General features: G+C 35.2%; 1 protein-coding gene and 1 long non-coding RNA gene across 5 annotated transcripts in view; one reads left to right on the forward strand and one right to left on the reverse strand.

The window, feature by feature from the left end:
• Positions 1–24,795, reverse strand: part of zbtb20 (zinc finger and BTB domain containing 20) — a 134,430-nt gene that overhangs the window by 75,709 nt on the left and 33,926 nt on the right.
• On the forward strand, positions 9,496–10,628 carry LOC147844514 (uncharacterized). The gene is made up of 2 exons (XR_015492190.1): positions 9,496–10,001; positions 10,112–10,628. It is a non-coding gene; the product is annotated as an uncharacterized LOC147844514 (long non-coding RNA).

A 24,795-nucleotide genomic window follows, 5' to 3' on the forward strand; every position in this document is an offset into this window, starting at 1 on the left:
CTCTTTACTGCATCATGCAAAAAAATAATAAAATTCACATTGTCATTTTGCCATGATTACAACACAACTAAATACTCGCTTTAATGGGATAATGGCATGAAAGCTGTTTTCTTGCAATGCAATTCACAAAATGTTCTCAATAAAATAAAATTATAATGTAAGAAATGTGCAAAGTAATAAAATAATTTCATATTTCAATAACTCCATTTTTGTCCCAGTGATGGGTTAAAGCTGGAAGGGCATCTGCTGTGTAAAACATATAAGAAGCTGGATAAAAAAAATGAATGAATGAATGAATAAATGAATGAACGTCACACACATTTAACGTAAATATGGTTAAAGTGTACTGCCGAATGTACTGAAACCAATTTACCATAAAAAAACCGCAATTCATATTGAAACTGCAATCCGTACAGTTTACCACTCTTCAAAACTAATTGACTTCAAACATAATATTAAAAAATAAAGCTACAATTATTATCAAATATAATAAATTTATTATCATAATAAATTATATAATCATTATTTTAAAATGTACTATAATAAAAAACATTTACATTAAAACATTAAAAACATTAAAATAAACAAAGTATATTAAAGTGAGTTAAGGGTGTGTACTCTTTAAATACACTTTGGCTACAATACGTTACTTCAGCTGTTAAAGCATGAATTTATTCACTTTTAAAGTTTATTTATAGGTAAACAGACAAAAATAGTATCAGTTTTTTTTATATAAAAGTTATTTTGTGAGCTTTCTTTTGATGTTACAGTTTGTATTCTACAGTATGTTTATTCAGGTGTTATTACAGGTCATTTCGATTTGCATTAATGCATGCAAAATCTATTCAGTTTGAGGTAAAGTTGTGGATTAATTATGGCACTTTATCCAGTCTGACCTAGGGATGCACCATATTGGAAAAAATCAACATAGCAATATTTTGTTTTGCCGCGATATATACAGTTGAAGTCAGATTTATTAGCCCCTCTTTTAATTATTTTCTTTTTTAAATATTTCCAAAATGATGTTTTACAGATCAAGGAAATTTTCACAGAAAATCTCATTTGTTTTATTTCGGGTAAAATAAAAACAGTTTAAATTTTTTTTAAATGCATTTTAAGGTCAAAATTATTAGCCCCTTTAAGATATATTTTTTGATTGTCAACAGAATAAACTATCGATATACTATAACTTGCCTAATTAGCCTAACCTGCCTTGTTAACCTAATTAACCTAGTTCTTTAAATGTGACTTTAAGCTGTATAGAAGTGTCTTGAAAAATATCTAGTCAGATATTATTTACTGTCATCATGGCAAAGATAAAATAAATCAGTTATTAGAAATTAGTTATCAAAACTATCATGTTTAGAAATGTGCTGAAAAAATATTCTCTCCATTAAACCGAAATTGGTGGAAAAAAAAATAAACAGGGGGACTAATAACAGGGGGGGGGGGGGGGGTAAAAATTCTGACTTCAACTGTATATATTACGATATGAATACAATTTTACCAGATGATTTGAATACTTATTTATAAAAATAAATAAATAAATAAATAAATAAATAAATTAGCAGTGCTTTATGGATTTCTGGGGAGTCAAAAAGTATTCCAGTACAGAAATTGAACTATCAAAAGTAAAATAAAATGGTCACCATTGTATAAATAATTAACAAGTAATTGTATATTTATATTTTAATCTTTAATAAATAATCTAATCCTGCGATGTGACTGTTGCAGATATACACTTTGCGATATCGATGCTCAAGCGATATATTGTTCATCCTCTTTATTTAATTCTTTATAAAATGCTGGGTTTCATATGCTGCATTTTGTATTTAAAACGAATTTAATCAATGCAATGCTAACACAATTGGTTGGGTTTAGGGAAGGGGAGGGTGGGTCAGTCGATCGGTCAGTCAGTCAGTCAGTCGACAGCGGCCTTAGGTGGGTTTATGCCAGAACAGCGGGCATAAATGGCACTCGCAAGAGAAATTTGAGATCTTAAAAAGCATACACAGCGTCCTCTGGTGGTTTCATGAAAATAGAAACGTAGCTCCTGGGACATATTTGGCGCTCTCCAGAAATGTATACAGGGGTACATTTTCAGAATAAGCCTGGGTTGGATGTGATCGGAGGGTCTCCGATGTGTGTTCTAGAAGATCGAGAGGTGTGAGATTCTGTCTTTAAACGGCTCACATTACCAGATAATCTGCGCCGAGAACAAGAGCCTATCAAAGTCATCGACAAGATTTCATCTCCCATTATTAGATGGTGAAAATCGGGTATGAATCGGGCTAAAACTCCTGTTTTTGAGACGGCTTTAACCTATTTAACCTAGTTAAGCCTTTAAATTTCTTACTAAAATGTTTAGTCAGATATTATGTGCTGTCATCATGGCAAAGAATAAACAAATCAGTTATTAGAAATTAGTAACTAAAACTACTATGTTTAGAAATGTGTTTAGAAATCCGTTAAACAGAAATTGGGGAAAAATATAAGAATAATTCAGGAGGGCTAATAATTCTGACTTCAATATGATGTATAAACCAAGACTTCATACAATCATCACAGATTTGCATTTCCTCAGCAATCAGTCCAGCGCTGTTATGTGTTATTTTACAGACACCGTAGCTGTAATGTTGCTATTCATACAGTATCATCACCATCAGAATACTCATTAATTACCAACAGCATGGCAACAAGACCCTAAAAGGTGACGAATTAACGCTAATGTAGTCCAAGATACATACTGTAACGGCATATATTGCGCGCACATCCTTTTGATCAGCATCCATGCTGCCAGAATATATGCATATGAATATAAACGGCGGAGAACAGAGGCCACGATCAAAGCCATGTTCTCGGCATAAACAAAAAGAAAAGGTGCTTTGTCTATACCATGCAGCACGACAAACAGTACAGACAATGAATACTTCATGCATATTGATATGGGCGAGGAGGTAAACGTTTCCTGATAAACACGCACACACACACACACACACACACACATGCGCGCAGAAAGACTTTAATAAAAGGAGCTCATTAGGGCGCGTCGTATGAAGATCTTTCAAAAGCTTTTTAGGTGAACATTAGATGTAACAGACATAAAAGCCTCACAAAACACTCCATTAGCCTCTCCAATATTTCATATATTTTATGAAGCGTAACATTACATACTAAGCAGACGCCCACTTTTTTTTTTTTTTTTTTGGGGTGGCCTTGATTTTGCAAGCATTTTTTGCAGATTTCATTTTTTTTTAAATAAATAAATTCTTTTTTAAAAAGTACTAAAACCTTGAACTGAATCAAATAATTCAGAAAAAAAGACTAAATAAACAAATAAATAAATCCCAGCATGACTATCTATGGTATACAATAAAATAAACAGAATGAAATCATTCTGAAATAAAATTAAATAAAATGAAAAAAATCGCTGCATGACTAGATATGGTTTAAAATAAAATAAAATGCAAATACAAAACAATAAAATAAAATAAAATTTTACAAAATAAAATTTAATTAAATGAACCAAATCAAATAATTCTAAAATAAAAATAAATAAACTGAAAAAAAAAAATCACAGCACGACAAGCTATGGTTTAAAATAAAATAAAAATACAATAAAATTAATTTTTCAAATTAAGTATTTAATTTAATTAAAAATGAATTAAACTAAATAAAAAATGTAATTAAATAAGATCGCAAACTTTCCTTTATTAGAAAATCAAATTATCACTTAAATTGCAAATAAATTACAATTAAATATCAATTATATATATATATATATATATATATATATATATATATATATATATATATATATCAAATAAAAATTAAAATAAAAGCTTAATTGAAAATACAGTGCATCCAGAATTATTGATTATAAATACACAAGCTCAATATCAGTTATGAATGTAAAAAAGTAAGAATTTATTTTTTGTGTGTTTAATTGGACTGACTGTGCACATAATAATTTCCTTTTTAAAATCGAAATATGACTAAATATGTCTTAATTTAAATAAAATAAAAGGCCACTTGAGTTTAGCTACTTAATAAAGTTCAATATTACATTCATAAAAATATACTGTAAGTGCAACCATAATCATTATAAATGCATAATTACAAATACAGTTGAAGTCAGAATTATTAGCCCCCTTTGAATTTTTTTTTTCTTTTTTAAATATTTCCCTAATGATGTTTAACAGATCAGCAACATTTTCACAGTATTTCCTAAAATATTTCTTCTTCTGGAGAAACTCTTATTTGTTTTATTTCGGCTAGAATAAAAGCAGTTATTAATTTTTTAAAAACCATTTTAAGGACAAAATTATAAACCTAATAGTCTACATAACAAACCATCATTACACAATAACTTGCCTAATTACCCTAACCTGCCTAGTTCACCTAATTAACCTAGTTAAGCCTTTAAATGTCACTTTAAGCTGTATAAAAGTGTCTTGAAAAATATCTAGTCAAATATTATTTGCTGTCATCATGGCAAAGATAAAATAAATCAGATATTATAAATGAATTATTAAAACTATTATGTTTAGAAATGTGTTGAAGAAATATCTCTGTTAAACAGAAATTGGAGGAAAATAAACAGGGGGGCAAATAATTCTGACTTCAACTGTATATCTAAATACACAACATGGATGTTTTAACAGAAATGACATTAAACCATACAGTATGTTAGTTCTCTCTTGACAGTACATTCAGCATTACCCAATACCATTGACAAAAGAAGTCATTATTTTTATTATTATTATTATTCTTATTATTATTGTTGTTTTAAATGACATATACTGATGTTCTTAAGCTGTACTTATTTGTGGGTCAATAAAAAGTTGAGCTAATTGCTTTTATTATACATTCATCCTATAATATTTTATATTAATTCTAATTAACATACATTAAGTGTTACATTACATTTGCTTTACAGTACAATCTTTTAAAGTACATCATTTCCATAATCAGTCAAATTAAGTAGTCTTCCATATATGGGTGTTAAAATGCAATCATTGATTTTGCTTCAGATAAGTCATTATTTGAGAGGTCGCCACGGCGGAATGAACCGCCAACTATGGAAACCCACACCAACCATAGAAGAACATGCTCCACAAACTCCACTCAGAAATGCCAACTGGCCCAGACGGGACTCGAACCAGCGACCTTCTTGCTATGAGGCGACAGCGCAACCCAGTGCTCCACCGCGCCAACCTTCTTTCCTTACATAAATCGTAAATAACACTTGGCAACTTCCACATATCACTACTTAACCTAAGAACTGAATGTACGTCTGATTTAAAGGATTAGATGCTATTGTTACATCACATATTGCAACATTACATCATTTCTGTGCCACTGGCTTAGAGCACACACACACACACACACACACACACACACACACACACACACACACACACACACACACACAAAATGAAGTAATAATGGTTTTCCACAACTGACAGAGTCCAGCTTAAAACTCCTGCCACTGGATGAGATGTGACGCCACAGCAGGCGGGAAAAAAGAATCAAACAAACCAAACAAGGGTGTAAAAGCATCACGGAGCCACAGTGTGTGTGTAGCCATCTCCGCAAATGAAGCATGGATAAAAGAAAGTACTTAAAAACTAAACAAAACGACACCTTTTTTCAATGCCTTGTAAAATACAAATATTCCAACCCTATGTTTTCGACAACAAAAGTGCAAGGATGTTGAATGTCAGGAAATGAGGATCACTACACACACACACACACACATGTACACATAGGCGAGTGGGCAGTCGTTCGTCTCCTCTCAACACTGAAAAAACTGATTCATTAGATTTACTAAATGTTTTTAAGGTCTTTGCAAACAAGATAAGGCATCCACTGCGTAAAAATATGCTGGAATAGTTGGTAGTTCATTCCGCTGTGGTGACCCCACATTAATAAAGGGACTAAGCCGAAAAAAAATGAATGAATGAATGAAAATGAAAGTATTCCAACCCTATGTTTTCGATAACAAAAGTGCAAAGGATGCCGAATGTCAGGAATTGCAGATCACTACACATACACACACACACACACGCGCACACACACACACACACATGCGAGTGGGCAGCCATTCTTCTTCTCTCGTCACAAAAAAAAAACTGATTTATTAGATTTACTAAATGTCTTTACGTTAAGTGTTTGCAAACAAGGAAGGGCATCCACTGCATAAAAAAATGCCAGAATAGTTGGCGGTTCATTCCGCTGTGGCAACCCCTGATTAATAAATAGACTAAGCCGAAAAGAAAATCAATGAATGAATGAAAATGAAAGTCTTCCAACTCCCGTTCGATAACAAATGTGCAAAGGATGCGGAACGTCAGGAATTGAGGATCACCACACACACACACACACGCGCGCACACACACACACACACACACACAAGTGGGCAGCCGTTCTTCTCCTCTCAGCACTGAAAAAAACTGATTCATGAGATTTATAAAATGTCTTTAAGGTAAGTGTTTGCATACAAGTAAGCGCATCAACTTTGTAAAACATGAAATAGTTGGCAGTTCATGCCGCTGTGGCGACCCCTGATAAATAAGAGACAAAGCTGAAAAAAAATCAATGAATGAATAAAAATGAAAGTATTACAACTCTGTGTTCGATAACAAATGTGCAAAGGATGCGGAATGTCAGGAATTGCGGATCACTACACACACACACACACACACACACACACACACACACACACACACACACACACACACACACACAGACAAGTGGGCAGCCATTCTTCACCTCTCTGCACTGATACAATTTTTAATACAATTTTTATATACAATTTTAATATACAATTTTTAAGATAAGTGTTTGCAAACAATGAAGGGGATCCATTGTGTAAAACATACAGTATGCTGAAATAGTTGGCGGTTCATTCCGCTGTGGCAAACCCCTGATAAATAAGGGACAATGCTGATGGAAAATCAATGAATGAATGAATGAATGCTGTGACTTTCTATGTGTACACTCAGGGTTCAACGCTAAGGATTTTTTCTACTCGCTCGATCAGGCCACTGGTTGAGATTTTTACTTGCCCTAACAAAACTTTCACTGGCCCCACCAAAAAAAAAAAAGTTAATAGATATCATACTGTAGCTACATATTTTTAATAATGTGTCAAAAGCCAAACGTAATTGTAATAGAAACTTTATTTCAGCATAACTTTTTTTTTAAAAATACAACTGACAATTTAACAATTACAATTGTGACAGCATGACTAGCTATGGTTTAAAATAAAGTATAATGAATTGAATCAAATAATTCTAAAATAAAAATAAATAATCTAAAAAAAAAAATCACAGCATGACTAGCTATGGTTTGAAATAAAATAAAATGTAATAAAATTTAAATAAAACAAAAATTCAATTAAATTAAATTTATTACAATTTATTAAAGCTTTTATTTAAAAAATAAATACATTATTTTAAAAAGTGCTAAAACCTTAAACTGAATCAAATAATTCAGAAAATAAATACATAAATAAATGACAGCATGACTAGCTATGGCTTAAAATAAAATAAAATGAATTGAATAAAAAAACTCTGAAATAAAAATAAATAAACTGAACAAAAATCACAGCATGACTAGCTATGGTTGACAATAAAATAAAATAAAATAAAATAAAAATAAATAAAAATAAATAAAAAAAGCTTTGATGTTTAAAAAATAAATACATTCTTTTAAAAAAGTGCTAAAACCGTAAATTGAATCAAATAATACTGAAACTAAATAAATAAATAAATAAATCACAGCATGGCTATGGTTTGCAATAAAATAAAATAGAATCAAAACGAAATACCACAAAATTAAATAAAAATAATTACAATTTTATAAAGCAAATCAAATTATTCTAGTTCGCTGGATCATCTTGCTTTCTTGCTACAATCAATCCGCTCCAGAGTTAGTTTCAATTTAGCCAAAACCACCTCATTTAGGCGTTCTCGGACCAATAGATTTGTCGTGGATCTGAGTCACATTCACCAACGAACCGCGCTAACTGGGCTAACGAGAAACAAACGACTAGGTGTGAAAAGGTGTCCCGAACGTCTTGCACGCTAGCCCTGGGCCATCAGGCATTCCTTATTGTCGAGCCCTGACATTGAAGCTCTGGAGACTGAAATATTACTTCTAATAAATGTTTGCGCAAATATTAATGATGTGCGGGATTACTTGTGTTCAAGAGAACAAAAAAGTCACAGGTGAGTAAATAATGACAGAAATTTCATTTTTTGGGTGAACTATCCCTTTAAAAATGCGGCTTCCAAGCAATTTAGAGAGCTTAAAATCTCTGCAAATTAACCACAGTTAGAAGAAACTATTCTAAAAAAACTAAATTATTATTAATATTGTTTTTGGAATGGGCCTTTCAGAAGCCACTGATTGGCTATACTGACGCCATTTCTGGGACACTGAGTTTCTCCCTGAAAATATTCCAAGCTTTCGTAGTGATCGATGGGGAAATTTGGTAACAAAAGTGCAAGGATCTTGTCAGGAATTGCTCCCAAAAATCATTTCACACACACACACACACACACACACACACACACACACACACACACACACACGCTTTATGAAATTTTAATTATTTAAAATTATTTTATTGTATTTCAATTAGATTCTATTTTATTTTATTTCAAATCATAGCCAGTCATGCTGAGATTTATTTATTTATTTATTTATTATTTTTAGTATTATTTGATTCAATTTACGCTTTTAGCACTTTTTTAAAAGAATGTATTTATTTTTTAAACATCAAAGCTTTATTAAATTTTTTATATTCAGTAAAATTTATTTATTTTATTTTATTTAAATTTATTTATTTATTTATTTATTTTCAGTATTATTTGATTTAATTTACACTTTTAGCACTTTTTTTAAAAGAATGTATTTATTTTTTAAAATTCAAAGCTTTATTTATTTTTTATATTCAGTAAAATTTATTTATTTTAATTTAATTAAAATTTATTTATTTATGTATTTATTTATTTTCAGTATTATTTGATTCAATTTACGCTTTCAGCACTTTTTTAAAAGAATGTATTTATTTTTTAAACATCAAAGCTTTATTAAATTTTTTATATTCAGTAAAATTTATTTATTTTATTTAAATTTATTTATTTATTTATTTATTTTCAGTATTATTTGATTTAATTTACACTTTTAGCACTTTTTTTTAAAAGAATGTATTTATTTTTTAAAATTCAAAGCTTTATTTATTTTTTATATTCAGTAAAATTTATTTATTTTAATTTAATTTAAATTTATTTATTTATGTATTTATTTATTTTCAGTATTATTTGATTCAATTTACGCTTTCACCACTTTTTTAAAAGAATGTATTTATTTTTTAAAATTCAAAGCTTTATTACATTTTTTATATTTAGTAAAATTAATTTAATTTAATTTTCAACTATAGCTAGTCTTGCTGTGATTATTTTTTCAGTTTATTTATTTTTATTTCAGAGTTATTTGATTCAATTCATTTTATTTTATTTACACACGCACACGCATACACACACACACACATACACACACACAGTGGGCAGCCGATCTCCTCTCTGCCTGGCCCACATGTTTTATTACTGGCATTTTCGATTTCCATTTTTGCATGCAAACTCTTTTCAGTTTGAGGTGAAGTTGTTGTGGCTTAAAAATAACTTCCACTGCATGCAGTCTGACCTTCATTTTCTTTATTTATGGATATGATGTAAACAAGCTATTTGTGAATGACTTAAAGAGACAGTTCACCCAAAAATTTGAATTACGTCATCAGTGACTCCCCCCTGACTTGTTCCAAACCAGTTTGAATTAGTATAGCTCTCTTAAACAAAAAAGAAGATATTTTGAGGAATGTTGTAAACCACTGACATCTATAGTAGGTAACACAAACACAATGGAAGTCAGTGGTTACAGTATATCTTCTTTTGTATTGATCACAATGATATTTTGGAGAATGTTGAAAACCGGTAACTATCAACACCCATGGCAGGAAAGTCAAATACTATTGAAGTCAATGGTTACCGGTTTCCAGCATTCTTTAAAATGTCCTCTTTTGTGCTAAACAGATCGAAAAAAGTCAAAAGTGTGTAAGTTTCTCCAAGTTCCCCCAAGACATCCCACTATTCTGACACCAAATTGTAGTGGCAATTTTCTTTTTAGAGGCTTTCGATGTGGTAAAGAAACAAAGTCTTACCCGGGATGTCTTTTCAAAGTTTTATTCTTTATAAAGAAGGTCACAATCATACAGCAACAACAGTTTCTGCAGAGTGAGACACAGAAGCAAAGTGTGTTCACCCTTTTATCTGGTTTGTACTGCTTACGAGGTCAATTCTAATTCGGCCCATTCTGTATTGCGTCAGGTGTTTCTACTGTTTCTGCCCTATGTCCCTTCTCAACATATATCTGACAACCATAGATCTGACCCAAGCCCCCTACACATATAGCCTTTTAAGGTGAATCCTTAGGATAACACATCACATATCCTTTTAAGGTGAATCCTTAGGACTACACATGACATTGCCTTTTAAGGCGAATCCTTAGGATGGGGACAAGGACCAGATAGTTACGTACAGGAATGTGGCTGTATATTAAAATGCACACACATGCTGAAAATCATCACAAGTGACTTTTCCATTGAACTCACACGTCTAAAAATGAGTCGTAAACAAGTTTCCACTACACATGCTCATACAAAAATGATTTTCCATTACAATGATTACAGAAATGTCATTTTTGGGTGAACTATCCCTTTAAGCAAGCTGCTTCCTAAGAAATCTCTGCAAGTTTAATCATGGATACTTTTTTGCATTGTAAAATTATCAAGCTTTTCAGAACCCCCTGTTGTGTTATACTGTGCAGTGAGCACAAAACAATATATTTGGAAGAATGTTGGAAACCGGTAACCATCCACATCTATGGCAGGAAAGTCAAATACTGTTGGGTTGAACAGAATGAAAAAAGTCAAATGTAAGTAAATGATGACAGAAATGTCATTTTTGGGTTAACTGTCCCTTTAGGCACACAGTTTCCTTAGAAATTACAAAGCTTAAAATTTAAGGATAGAAGTATTGGCATCCATAGTAGGTAAAACAAAAACTATGGAAGTCGATGGTTACCGGTTTCCAGCATTCTTCAAAATATCTTCTTTAGGATTGAACGAAAAAAAAAACAGTCAAAGGTGAGTAAATGATGACAGAAATGTCATTTTTAAGAGAACTATCCCTATAAGCAAGCATGCAGTTCACTAAGAAATCACAAAGCTTAAAATCTACGCAAGTTAAGCATGGATAGAAATATAATTTTTTTAAAAACAAGAGACCAATTTTTTTTTTGATGTAAAATGAACGGGCCTTTCAGAACCCACTACTGAGCTGTACTGTGCAGTCAGCACAGAATAAGATATTTTGAAGAATGTTGGAAACCGTTAACCATTGACGTCCATAGCAGGAAGCCAAATACTATTGAAGTCAATGGTTACCGGTGTCCAGCATTCCTCAAAATAGCTTCTTTTGTGTTGAACAGAACAAAAAAAAAGTCAAAGGTGAGTAAATGATGACAGAAATGTCTTTTTTAGGTGAACTATCCCTTTAAGCACACAATTTCTGCTAAACTGCGCAGTAAGCAAAAAATTAAATATTTTGAAAAATGTTGAAAACCGGACTGCACGGTGGAGCAGTGGGTGGCATGTTCGCCTCACTGCAAGAAGATTCCTGATTCGAGCCTCAGCTAGGCCAGTTGGTGTTTCTGTGTGGAGTTTGCAAGTCCTCCCCGTGTTTGCGTGGGCTTCCTCTGGGTGCTCCGGTTTCCCCCACAAGTCCAAAAAACATGTGTTATAGGTGAATTGGCTAAGCTAAATTGTCCCTAGTGTATGTGTGTGAATGCTTGTGTATGGATGTTTCCCAGTGATAGGTTGCAGCTGGAATGGCATCTGATGCGTGAAACGTGCTAGATAAGTTGGCGGTTCATTCCGCTGTGGCGACCCCAGATTAATCAAGGGACTAATCCGAAAAGAAAATGAATGAATGACTGTTGAAAACCGGTAAACATTTACATCCATGGTAGGAAAGTCAAATACTATTGAAGCCAATAGTTACCAGTTTCCAGCATTCTTCAAAATATCTTCTTTTGTGTTGAACAGATCAAAAAAAGTCAAAGGTCAGTAAATGATGACAGAAATGTCATTTTTAAGTGAACTATCCCTATAAGCATGCAGTTTACTAAGAAATCACAAAGCTTAAAATCTACGCAAGTTAAGCATGGATAGAAATATACATTTTTTAAAAACAAAAGAGACCAATTTTTTTTTGCTATGTAAAATGAACGGGCCTTTCAGAACCCACTACTGTGCTATACTGTGCAATGAGCAAAAAATAATATATTTTGAAGAATGTTGAAAATTGGTAAACATCAACAACCATTGCAGGAAAGTCAAATAATATGGAAGTCAATGGTTACCGGTTTCCAGCATTCTTCAAAATATCTTCTTGTGTGTTGAACAGAACGAAAAAAGTCAAAGGTGTTTAAATAATGCCAGAAATGTTATTTTTGGGTGAATTATCCCTTTAAATACGCAGTTTACTAGGTAATCACAAAGCTAAAATCTCTGAAAATTAAGCATGGACAGAAGTATTGGCATCCACAGTAGGTAAAACAAATGCAATAAAAGTCAATGGTAACCGGTTTCCAGCATTCTTCAAAATTTCTTCTTAGTTTGCAATGTAAAATGAACGAGCCTTTCAGAACCCCATGATGTGCTATCCTGTGCAGATCGCACAAAATAAGATATTTTGAAAAATGTAGGAAACTGGTAACCAACTACATCCATGGCAGGAAAGTCCAATAATATGGAAGTCAATGGTTACCGGTTTCCAGCATTCTTCAAAATATCTTCTTTTGTGCAGAACAGAACGAAAAAAGTCAAAGGTCAGTAAATGATGACAGAAATGTTATTTTTGGGTGAAGGATCCCTTTAAGCACACAGTTTCCTAGGAAATTAGAAAGCCTAAAATCTACCCAAAATAATCATGGACAGAAATATTGGCATCCATAGAAGGTAAAAAAATGCAATGTAAGTCAATGGTTACCGGTTTCCACCATTCTTCAAAATATCTTCTTGTGTGTTGAACAGAACGAAAAAAGTCAAAGGTGTTTAAATAATGTCAGAAATGTTATTTTTGGGTGAATTATCCCTTTAAATACGCAGTTTACTAGGTAATCACAAAGCTGAAATCTCTGAAAATTAAGCATGGACAGAAGTATTGGCATCCACAGTAGGTAAAACAAAAGTCAATGGTTACCGGTTTCCAGCATTCTTCAAAATTTCTTCTTAGTTTGCAATGTAAAATGAACGAGCCTTTCAGAACCCCATGATGTGCTATCCTGTGCAGATCGCACAAAATAAGATATTTTGAAAAATGTAGGAAACTGGTAACCATCTACATCCATGGCAGGAAAGTCCAATAATATGGAAGTCAATGGTTACCGGTTTCCACCATTCTTCAAAATTTCTTCTTTTGTGCAGAACAGAACGAAAAAAGTCAAAGGTCAGTAAATGATGACAGAAATGTCATTTTTGGGTGAACGATCCCTTTAAGCACGCAGTTTCCTAACACATCACAAAGCTAAAATCTCCACAAATTAGTCATGAACTGAAATAAATAAAAACAAAACAAAAATGAATTTTTTTTTGTAATATAAAACGATTGGGCCTTTTAGAACCCACCATACTGTGCAGGGGCACAATTTCACAGACCCAGAGTTTCTCCCCGAAAATATCCCAAGCCTTGCTAGTGATCAGTGGTGAAATTAGGTAACAAAAGTGCGAGGATCCCGAACGTCAGGAATTGCTCCCAAAGATCACCCCACACACACACACACACACACTCACAGGCGGGTGGGCAGCCGTTCCCCTCCTCTCTGCCTGGCCCACAGTGGGTGCACAGCAGCCGCCTGCTACCTGCCCAGAATCCTAATCAGTCCAGGGGTCTGTCTGTCCCCCCTCCCCTCCCCTTGCCTCCGCCTGTCTCACTCATTCTGCCTGGTTCAGACTCGCTCCACCCACTCGCTCACCCCTCCGTCTCCCGCCCTGCCTCTTTCTCTGCCTTGGACGAAAGGGGCCGATGATCCTTCAAAATTAATTAGATCCCTCCCCACCCCCTTTTTCCGGAAAAAAAAATCCACATAAGCACCCCCCCCCCTTTTTTTTCTTCTTCACCGCCCTTGTTTTCCCTCTCCCAAAAAATCTCTAATCTTAGAAGGGAATCTCTCAGTTTTATTACGACTGAAAAAAAACCAAACGTTTTCCTGTGTGTGTGTGTGTGTGTGTGTGTTCTGTCAGTCACTCAATAACTGTCAATACGTCCCTAGAGGTCAGCAGACGCTCAGACGGACAAAGACCACTAAAAAGAAAAGAATAATACCGCTATGACGGACAGCGAGGAAAAAAAAAAAGTGAGAAAAGCAGGCGATATTCAGGTTAATCAGAGACGCTTTTTAATGAGGCGGCCATCTCATAAAGCATGCCGTGCGGTGACTGGAAATCATTTTTATCAGGACTGGGGGGGTGGGATGGGGGGAAAACAAAGACGGAGAGAGGCAAGGCAAGAAAAAGGTGAGGGTGGGGAGTCGGGCAGAGCGAAGGAGGGAGGTGTGGGGTGTTTCTGGGAAAGGATGTCAAGCATCTGAATAATATAAATCTCAAATATGCAAATGTGACTTACAATGCTCGGCATTCACACATTGTCCTTTGCCTCTGAGCCTGGTCTTTAATGGCACACAGCAGAAACAATAAGAGCGCGAGAGAGGTGGTGCTGGGGATTTATTTAGAACGCGACCAAACTATATTTGTATAAAACCCACATAAATATATTAATGCAGCTGAATGGTACGCTGACCTGCTTTTCTTTTTTTAAATACCCACTGCTTTTTTGATGTCTCCGTGTCTCTTGTTCATAGGTGGTAATAATCTGCATCACACGTGTGTCAGAGGCCTATATATAAAAAAAAAAATAGTGAATGACAAGAGACAGGCAAGAATCGAAGCTGACAGTATCTGTCTTGTCTGGGTTTTGGCGTCAGTTATGGACGGGAGTTATTATTCAGATGCGGTGAATCACTATACTGTGTGTGACATACTTTCTCTCGCTTGTAGGTTTTAGGCAAGGTCGAAATCACAAAATGTCCTTAGTGCAGACGTGCAACCTTTGGATACTCCAAAATGTACAGTTGAAGTCAGAATTATTAGCCCTCTTGTTTATTTTTCCCCCAATTTCTGTTTAACGGAGAGCAGATTTATTCAACACATTTCTAAACATAATAGCTTTAATAATTCATTTCTAATAACTGATTTATTTTATCTTTGCCATGATGACAGTAAATAATATTTGACTAGATATTTTTCAAGACGCTTCTATACACCTTAAAGTGACATTTAAAGGCTTAACTAGGTTAATTAGGCAGGTTAGGGTAATTAGGAAAGTTATTGTAAAAAATAGTTTGTTCTATAGACTATCGAATAAAAATATAGCTTAAAGGGGCTAATAATATTAACCTTAAAATAGCTCATAAAAAATTAAAAACTGCTTTTATTCTAGTCGAAATAAAACAAATAAGACTTCATCCAGAAGAAAAAATATTATCAGACATACTGTGAAAATTTCCTTGCTCTGTTAAACATGAGTTGGGAAATATTTAAAAAAGAAAAAAAAAATCTAAGGGGGGCAAATAATTCTGACTTTAACTGTATGTTTCTCCCCTTATTTGTATTGACTAAGGATGCAACGATTATAGATTTTGCTTGTATGATTATAGTCTGAGGATAGGGCTGGGTGATTAATCGAAAAGTAATCGACATTCAGAACTTATAATCGATCAACATTTTTCAGGTAAATTCTTTTTAATTGCTTACAGTACCTTACTGCTTGTGGAATCACGTGACTCTGCTCTGTTTGTTACTATTGTGTTATTTTGCTCTACATTGACGATGATTGGAAGCTGAGAATATTTTCAATTACATTAAATTATTATTTACATTAAAATATTATTTACAGAAGATGCAAGAAATGCACTGATTAAATTATTATTTACAGGATTTGCAGGAGTTATTTTATTTAGAAGAGATATTGCTTATTTTTTACTTTTAATATGAACATTTTTTTTAAATAATTTAATTTTTTTTTACAAAAGTGCTGGTTATATATTTATTAATTTATTCATTTTCTTTTCAGCTTAGTCCCTTTATTAATCAGGGGTCGCCAAAGCAGAATGAAAGCCAGTTATTATTTATTTTCAATTTTTTATAAAAAGTGAAGTCTGTTTTAGGCAATCTGTGTTATAATTTCAGTTGTTTAATAAATAATCATAGATAGTAGACATAGTGTGTTTCCATTTTAAAATCAAGTAATCCACCCTACATTCAGAAATCTCTCACTGTATTAAACCTGTCAGTGAACTATGAGGGGAAAAAATTAAAGAAATTAATAAAATAATTGTTCATTAATCAGAATCGAGTTAAAATGTTCAGTTAATCCAGATTTGTATTTTAGGCCAAATCGCCCAGCCCTATCTGAGGAATAATCACGGTTTCACGGTTATCATGATTTTTATGCATTCATTCATTTCAAAACACGACTAGCTTAGAAAATCACAAGAAGACTACTTCCATTTTTATTTTGCTCAGTAAACAAATAATATAGCACAAAATAATAATAATAATAATAATAATAATAATAATAATAATAATAAACAAACAATAGTCCATTTCACTCTTTGGATTTAAAAATAAGTGAAAAGTTTAGGAATTTAAACACAACTGATAATTTTACACTGAAAATAAATGACAGAACAATAAATAAACAAACAACAATAACAAAAATTAAAAAAAATTATATTTGTCTAATGTAAATCTGCATATTAGCTAAAGGCTGATGTTTGCTTCTGCGTCAAGCGCACGATTGCATAGCCCTCAATGTGGCTGACGGCGATGTGCACCTCCCAAAAAATGTAAGTACACATTGCAACGATGCGTAGCCCAAGCTCTGTGATTGGTCAACTTGGTAATGGAAGTGTGTGAGAGCCGTGAGCCTGATGGAGCAATCGTTTACAAGTGTAAAGTCGTGAGAAGAAACTCCAGGTGGAATCTTTTGTTTTGTGTTTACCTCATGATTAAAGTTTTTTCACGTCCGCCGGTTCCCACCTCTAAATGAGCTAGTTTTACCTACTTGTACATCAAGGTAGCGTTCAGAAAAAGAAACAAAATTCAAAACAATTTTCTTTTCAGCCTAGTCCCTTTATTAATTGGGGTCACCACAACGGAGGAACCACCAGTTCTGGAGGTAATAAAAATAACAACAATAATAATAATAATAATAATAATGGGCGACGCAGTGGCACAGCAGGTAGTGCTGTCACCTCACAGCAAGAAGGTCGCTGGTTTGAGCCTCAGTACTGGTCAGTTTATTTTGATGGTAAAATAAATTCTACCATTTAGAGTTCAAAACTCTTACTGGGATTCATGCAGTGTTCATTTCATCAACGAAAATAAGGGTGAAAAATGTTCATTGCCTATTCACCCTATTCTTTGCCGATGAGCGGGCGCTGCCATTTGAATCTTTTTGGCTCGAGACTTCTGGTCTCATTCACTTCCATTCATTTTTAGACGTTACAAACTGCTTGTTCCGCTGCTTGATGTTGCAAACTGATATTTTCTTATTATATTATTCTACTTGGTCTGTTAAGTAATGCAAACATTTGTTTGTAGAGCGGCGAGGTAGTGGCGCAGTAGGTAGTGCTGTCGCCTCACAGCAAGAACGTTGCTGGTTCGAACCTTGGCTCAGTTGGCGTTTCTGTGAGTTTTCATGTTCTCCCTGCCTTCACGTGTTTCCCCCACAGTCCAAAGACATGCAGTACAGGTGAATCGGGTATGCTAAATTGTCCGTAGTGTATGAGTGTGTGAATGTGTGTGTGGATGTTTCCCCAGAGATGGGTTGCGGCTGAAGGGGCATCCGCTGCGTAAAAACTTGCTGGATAAGTTGGCGGTTCATTCAGCTGTGGTGACCCCGGATTAATAAAGGGACTAAGCCGACAAGCAAATGAATGAATGAATGTTTGTAGAGCAAGTAGTTTGACCGTTTTCTGCCGTTTATTATTCCTAGTCCATAGGCGACTGAATCAGAATCGGAATCGCGAAAACAGACGCATTTTAGAATAAGGTCAATAGCTTGACACAAACACAGCCCTGACAGTCCTGCTCTGATCCACTCATCTAATGAATGAACAGTGCATTATTGTTGATGAAAAAGACTGAAATGAAGTCAAAATGATCAAAAATAACCACCATTCATTTCTGTTATAATCCGCTACATTGCGCTGTTCATTAGATGAGCGGATTGAAAAAAAACTTGCATTCAGTCATATTACTAGCAGCAGCAAACCTGTCAACTTCACCACATTGACTTGACTATCTCTATTGGGAAAGAACTGATCACTTTAGATCGATTGGGATGATTCTGTAAGGGAGTGCGTATCGGCATAAAATATAGTAAACAATCTACAAGCATAGATAGATACAGTAAAGTAATATATACAATTGAAATAAACAGCAATTTATCATTTTCAGAGTCAAACGTTATTTGAAAACAGCAATTGAATATTAAAAATACAAACAATTCAATAAAATTCATTGCTATTAAAGTAAAAAATGATAAAATTACCAACCCAAGCTCATTACTGATTTGTATCCCTATATACAGGTATATACAGGTGGTGTGTGGTGTATACGTCCATACACCACAGCTGCGGGAATAAATACGTAAAATAACAGATTTTTTTTACACTGCATGATAAACCCAACCGATAGTGTTTTCAAAAGTACAGATTGACATGCCCACCGCCTTCCCTTAACCCAACCGACAGTGTTTTCAAAGGTACAGATTAACCTGCCCACCGCTTTCCCTAAACTCAACCGACAGTGTTTTTAAAGGTACAGATTGACCTGCCCACCACCTTCCCTAAACCCAACCAACAGTGTTTTCAAAGGTACAGATTAACCTGCCTACCGCCTTCCCTAAACCCAACTAACAGTGTTTTCAAAAGCAGCGATTGACCTGATCACAACCTTCCGTAAACCCAGCCTCCTGATATTTACCATGTTTTCAGATCTTACCACATTCTCACCCTGTTTATTTTATTCTTTTGCCATTTGTTTTACCCACTATCTAGGAACCATTCTTCGGCAGAATTGAACTCCGTAGCCGCAGTCAACGACTCTCTGCGCCTCAAATTTGTCAACGTACACGGCGAGTTACTGAGCAAACTCGCAACAGCAGAAAAGCCGTCCACATGGAGATAAGTGGTCAGCCTGTTGCGCGAAAATAAAAAGTAGCCATCGGCGCCTTCATACTATTCGTTTTAAAGACGAAATGCAGCTATATGTTTACATAATTAGCGCTCTCCAGAAATGTATACGTGGGTACGTTTTCACAATGAGCCTGTGTTGACAATTACATTGCCTGATTGCTTTTAAAATCAGTCCACAGTCACAGGCCTTAAAAGCACAAGCAAATTATTGAAGTATAATACAACCTCAACATTACATGACCTTTGATATCAATGTTGAAATATTTATGTCAAACCACTTTAATCAATGAAATAAGCATGGGTTTATGTCCATATAGAAAATTAGGATTAAAAAATGATTCTGCACTATTACTAGGTCAGCAAGCAAATTTGGTCTACACGGATAATCAGATTTTGCATAAACGTGTGGAACTTGAGTGCAAGCTCCCATTAAAATAAACAAAGATGTGGAAATCCTTCTTAATTTGGAATTGTTAGACAATATAACCTGTAATCAATCATTCACTTTGAATTAGAAGAGAAAAAAACAACACGGACCATCTTATCATAAGCATATATGGCAGTGAAAAACATATAGGTCAAACACTTCTCGTATGACACGGCTGATGCAAACACCTGAAACCAGGCAGAAAACCATCTACACATTTTCAATCCGTTCATCCTCCGTCCTTTAAGCATTCATACTGTTAATTAGTACTACACCCTTCTTTTCACTGAGGCAAGAGACCTCTTTATTTATCCATATTACTTTTATAACATACTAATAATATGCGCTATTCAAAATTAACGTGAAGTTGCATCCCTAAAGGTACCTTTTTTATTTCATTGCATAAACTATTGTGTAACCGATGCCTGAATTATAATACCACGTCACAAACAACCCTGCAAAACCCGACTTACTTGCAATTAAAAACCAGTCAAGAAAACACTACACAGTAAAATATGCTGGGTTACACACAAATGATTTGTATTGGGTAAAACGTATACATTTTTAAACTAATTTAAGTGGATTGAACATAAAACAATTAAGTTGTCCCTAATAAAACTCAAGAGTTGTGTGGTTCCAGCTCATTTTAAATAAGTAGTTTGAACAAACAGTAAATTTACACTCACTGGCCACTTTATTAGGTACACCTTACTAGCACTGGGTTGGACTCACTTTTGCCTTCAGAAGTGCCTTAATCCATCATGGCATAGATGCAACAAGGTACTGGAAATATTCCTCAGAGATTTTGCTCCATGTTGACATGATAGCATCACAGAGTTGCTGCAGATTTGTTGGCTGCACATTCATGATGCGAATCTCCCATTCCACCACATCTCTCAAATGTGCTCAATTAGATTGAGTTCTGCTGACTGTGGAGGCCATTTGACATGCGTTTAAGGGTGCTTACACACCTGCCTTATTTAGTTTGGTTGAATCGCACTAGAGTTCGTTTTCCCTCTTGGTGCGATTCGTTTGGGCAGGTGTGAATGCAGCAATCGTGCTCGAGTGCGCACCAAAAGCAGACCAAAAAAGCGTACAGAGAGCACCTCTTCAAGCCGGTTTAAACCCTGGAGCGGTTCGTTTGTGGTGAGAATATGATCCGTTCTAAAACAGACCCAACCTCAAAAAGTACTGTGCCTTTTGGACTAATCCAGCTGCTGTAGGCTGATGCGCTGTGCATTAAGGGATATGGAGGATAAATATTTGTTGACAGCGCTTTACCAACAGAAAGAGAGCGAAAAACATTACCTGATGGATCGTTGGTAATATTTCCGCAAGATCACCATGTCGCAGTTTAGCTAAATGAATTCACAACTTCTCCTGAATTGATGTGTGATGCATTAAAGAGCCCATATTATACATGAAATAAGGTCATATCTTGGTTGTAAGGGTCTCCAACAACAGTCTAATATGCATGCAAGGTCAAAAAACACTTTCATGGTCTTATAATCTGCATTTATTTTTATCTAATTATCCCAGCGACTCCTGTATGAATCGTCCAGTGATTCATTTGTTCCCAAACCCCTCCTTAGCGCGAAGCTAATCTGCGCTGATTGGGCCGATGACAGTCTGTCGCGATTGGTCGACTGCCTTCAGTCAGAGAGGGAAATGGCCAATAGCTAATCAGCAATTTAAAAAGTAATCACAGTTCATACACGCTCGATAGTGTAGGCGTGGACTTTAGCTGCCACACTATGGCGAGTGGATAGTGCCACGGATAACCGAACGAAGGAGACAGTCGTGTACTCGCCATACCACACACACACAAAAACACACACACACACCTCCGGATGACAACGCTCCCGCTTCAGCCCGCACCCGCCAGGTTTTAGCCTGAGAACCCGCTCCGTTTTCTGCCCGCCGCGCCCGGTCCCGATAGAGCGGAGAACACAACCAAATATCACCCAGTATACAGTCCAGACAGCCAAGCCAAACACACACACAGCACAAAGTACACAAAGCTCGTTCGTTCGTTCGCTCTCTCTCTCGCTCTCTCTCTCTCTCTCTCCCTCTCTCTCCCCGCGCCAGATTTCTGCGGCGCGGGAATAAATTTCCGAATAAATCGCGGGAGCAGAACTCTAGCACGGAGCTCCATAAACAAACAGCACGCGTCGCGTTTTTAACGTGACTTTGCACGCGATAAGATAATATATCCAGTTAACCTGATACAGTACACGCTGTTACAAGTAACAAATCACAACTAAATACATTTGCAAGCTAGAGTCAACGAGGCAACTTTAACCGCACGTACTTACACTTGAGAAATGTAGGAAGAAACCCATCCTGACGTCCATCAGTTACTCTTTACTGATCCTTCCTTTAACAAACTCAGATGAAGTATTCTTTGTAGCATGTAGCTTCCAGAAGTTTCCAACTGCTTGGTTATAATGCTGATGTTTCATCTTTGGGTAGAGACTCAATATAATGTCCATCTGCAGTGTGACTTCAATCGACCGGCATGTTTGTGTGCGTGTGTTTGTGGGTGTGCGTGTGTTTGTGGGTGTGTGTGTGTGTGTGTCTGGGTTACTGCGTCAGAGGGCGGGGCCTCAGGTTTGAAATCTCCCGGGTTTGCGCGTGCACGTGAAAAACTTTGTTTCGTTCGTACGTCATGGCGAAACACCTAATGAGTCGGTATCAAGGCGACTCGTTTGAAGCACTATGATTCGACTCTTTTATAGATGAATCAACAGTTTTAAACACTGTATTCTTACAGATTTAAGCCTTAGCTGGATACTTCACTTCACTTAGAGCTGTGTTACACACTACATGGAGGGGAATTTTCAAAAACCCATAATATGGGCTCTTTAAAACATTGTTTTCCAGCCTCGCTTCATTCTCGAAATGTATAGCTTGTCTAAAGCAGGGTTACAATCAGTCAGCGCAGTCGTCCCTCCTTAGTAAAAAGCGACATTTTGTGCCTGCTGGTTTGTTTACTTGCGGGAGTTCATTGACATTTTCCCGCACGTGAATTCTGACCAATCGATAAGCAGTTTAGGCAATACATTTAACAACATCTGGCCAATGACAGATGTGGATTTTGTCAGTGCATTTGGTTCTTTCCAACTGGTTCAGACCAAAGCCAGCAGTGTGGTGTGAAAAGGACCTAAAGACGGTGGAAAATGCAACAATGTATCATTTATTGCTCTTGGTCCGGACCAAATGAAGGGGACTACAGATGTAAAAGCACCCTAAGACATGGCGATGCTTTACTGCATACCTCGGTTGTAACGAGTGCTTTTTTTGAGTTACTCAGGGTTTCTGCAGGTTTCACCAAGTTAAAATTAAGACTCTTTAAGACATTTTTAACACCATTAAGAATGAAATATTAGCCCTTAACATGACTAAATGCTTTTTTTCGATTATCACAGTAGGAAAAGATTTTCACTTGACCTATCATAATATTATTATTATAACTTAACTTAAGTGATTTTAACTTAATAATGCAATAATAATAATGTAATAATAAAAAAATGAGGTCAGTAAAAAACGTGAGGTCAGTACCCTCAGTAGTAAATAAATGGAGAACTTTTAAGCAAATGTTACTGTAAGGAAAGTAGTTAAATGCTCTTTTTAATTAAAAAGTTAAAAGTTAAATTAAGATTGGGGTTGTTGGTGATTGTATTAGTGTTAAAGGCCAGATTGGGTAGCTATACATGCAAAGAAAAATTAAGACCTCCTAAAACAAGATTGAAGACCTATAAAACAATATTCCAGTAGATTTAAGACTTTAAGACCTCAAATTTATCTTTTGAGATTTAAGACATTTTAAGACTTTTTAAGACCCCGTGGATAACCTGGTTACTGTTGCCTTTCTATCAGCAGGAACCAGTCAGGCCATTCTCCTCTGACCTCTGGCATCAACAAGGCATTTGCGCCCACAGAACTGCCTCTCACTGGATGTTTCCTTTTTATTAGACCATTCTCTGTAAACCCTAGAGATGGTTGTGTGTGAAAATCCCAGTAGATCAGCAGTTTCTGAAATACTCAGACCAGCTCGCCTGGCACCAACAACCAAGCCACGTTCAAAGTCACTGTAATCACCTTTCTTCCCCATTCTGATGCCCGGTTTGAACTGCAGCAGATCGTCTTGACCATGCCTTCATGCCTGAATGAATTGAGTTGCTGCCATGTGATTGGCTGATTAGAAATTTGCATTAACGAGCAGTTGGACAGGTGTACCTAATAAAGTGGCCTGTAAGGGTTTTTTATATAATAAGATTTATTTTAAGAATAACTAAATGATCAATCAATCTCAGCATTTAATTATATTTGCTCTGATAGTTTGACAGGACTCTACATTAAAAAAAGCACATCAGTAATAAAAAAAAGCTACATTTGCACAAAACAATACCTACATACATTAAGAAATATTACTTTGTGTGATATTATTTATTATATTTACTGTTCAGATGAAAACAAGAAAGATGTATAGCCCATGCAATAGCCAGAGAGAGGTTTTTTTGGCTTCTTGGTGAATCTGAAATCAACACACACGTGCATATACACACATTCATCATGAGATATTAGTAACACTGACTGCACACACACACACACACACACACACACACACACACACACACACACACACACACACACACACACACACACACACACACACACACACACACACACACTCAGTTGAGGTCTGTCGAGGTGATGGTACACTCTGCCTTAGGTTAGAGGAGTAAATTATGTTAGCATATAAATGCAGACCAGAATGCATGAGAATACACAAAGACAGACAGTGCTAATGAATAAAATATCGCTTTTGTCTTTTGTCTTTTTTCTTTTTCTTTTGGGTTTTGTGCAAACATTCCTCAGCAAGCTAAAACAACCGAGTGTTCGAGCGGTCACCAAATGTGATGGCAAAATATGTGCCATCCTCCTGACGGCATTCATCTTTCCTTTATTTATTTATT

This window comes from Danio rerio, chromosome 5 (assembly GCF_052040795.2).
Source record: "Danio rerio strain M-AB ecotype USA chromosome 5, GRCz13ab, whole genome shotgun sequence".
NCBI lineage: Eukaryota > Metazoa > Chordata > Actinopteri > Cypriniformes > Danionidae > Danio > Danio rerio.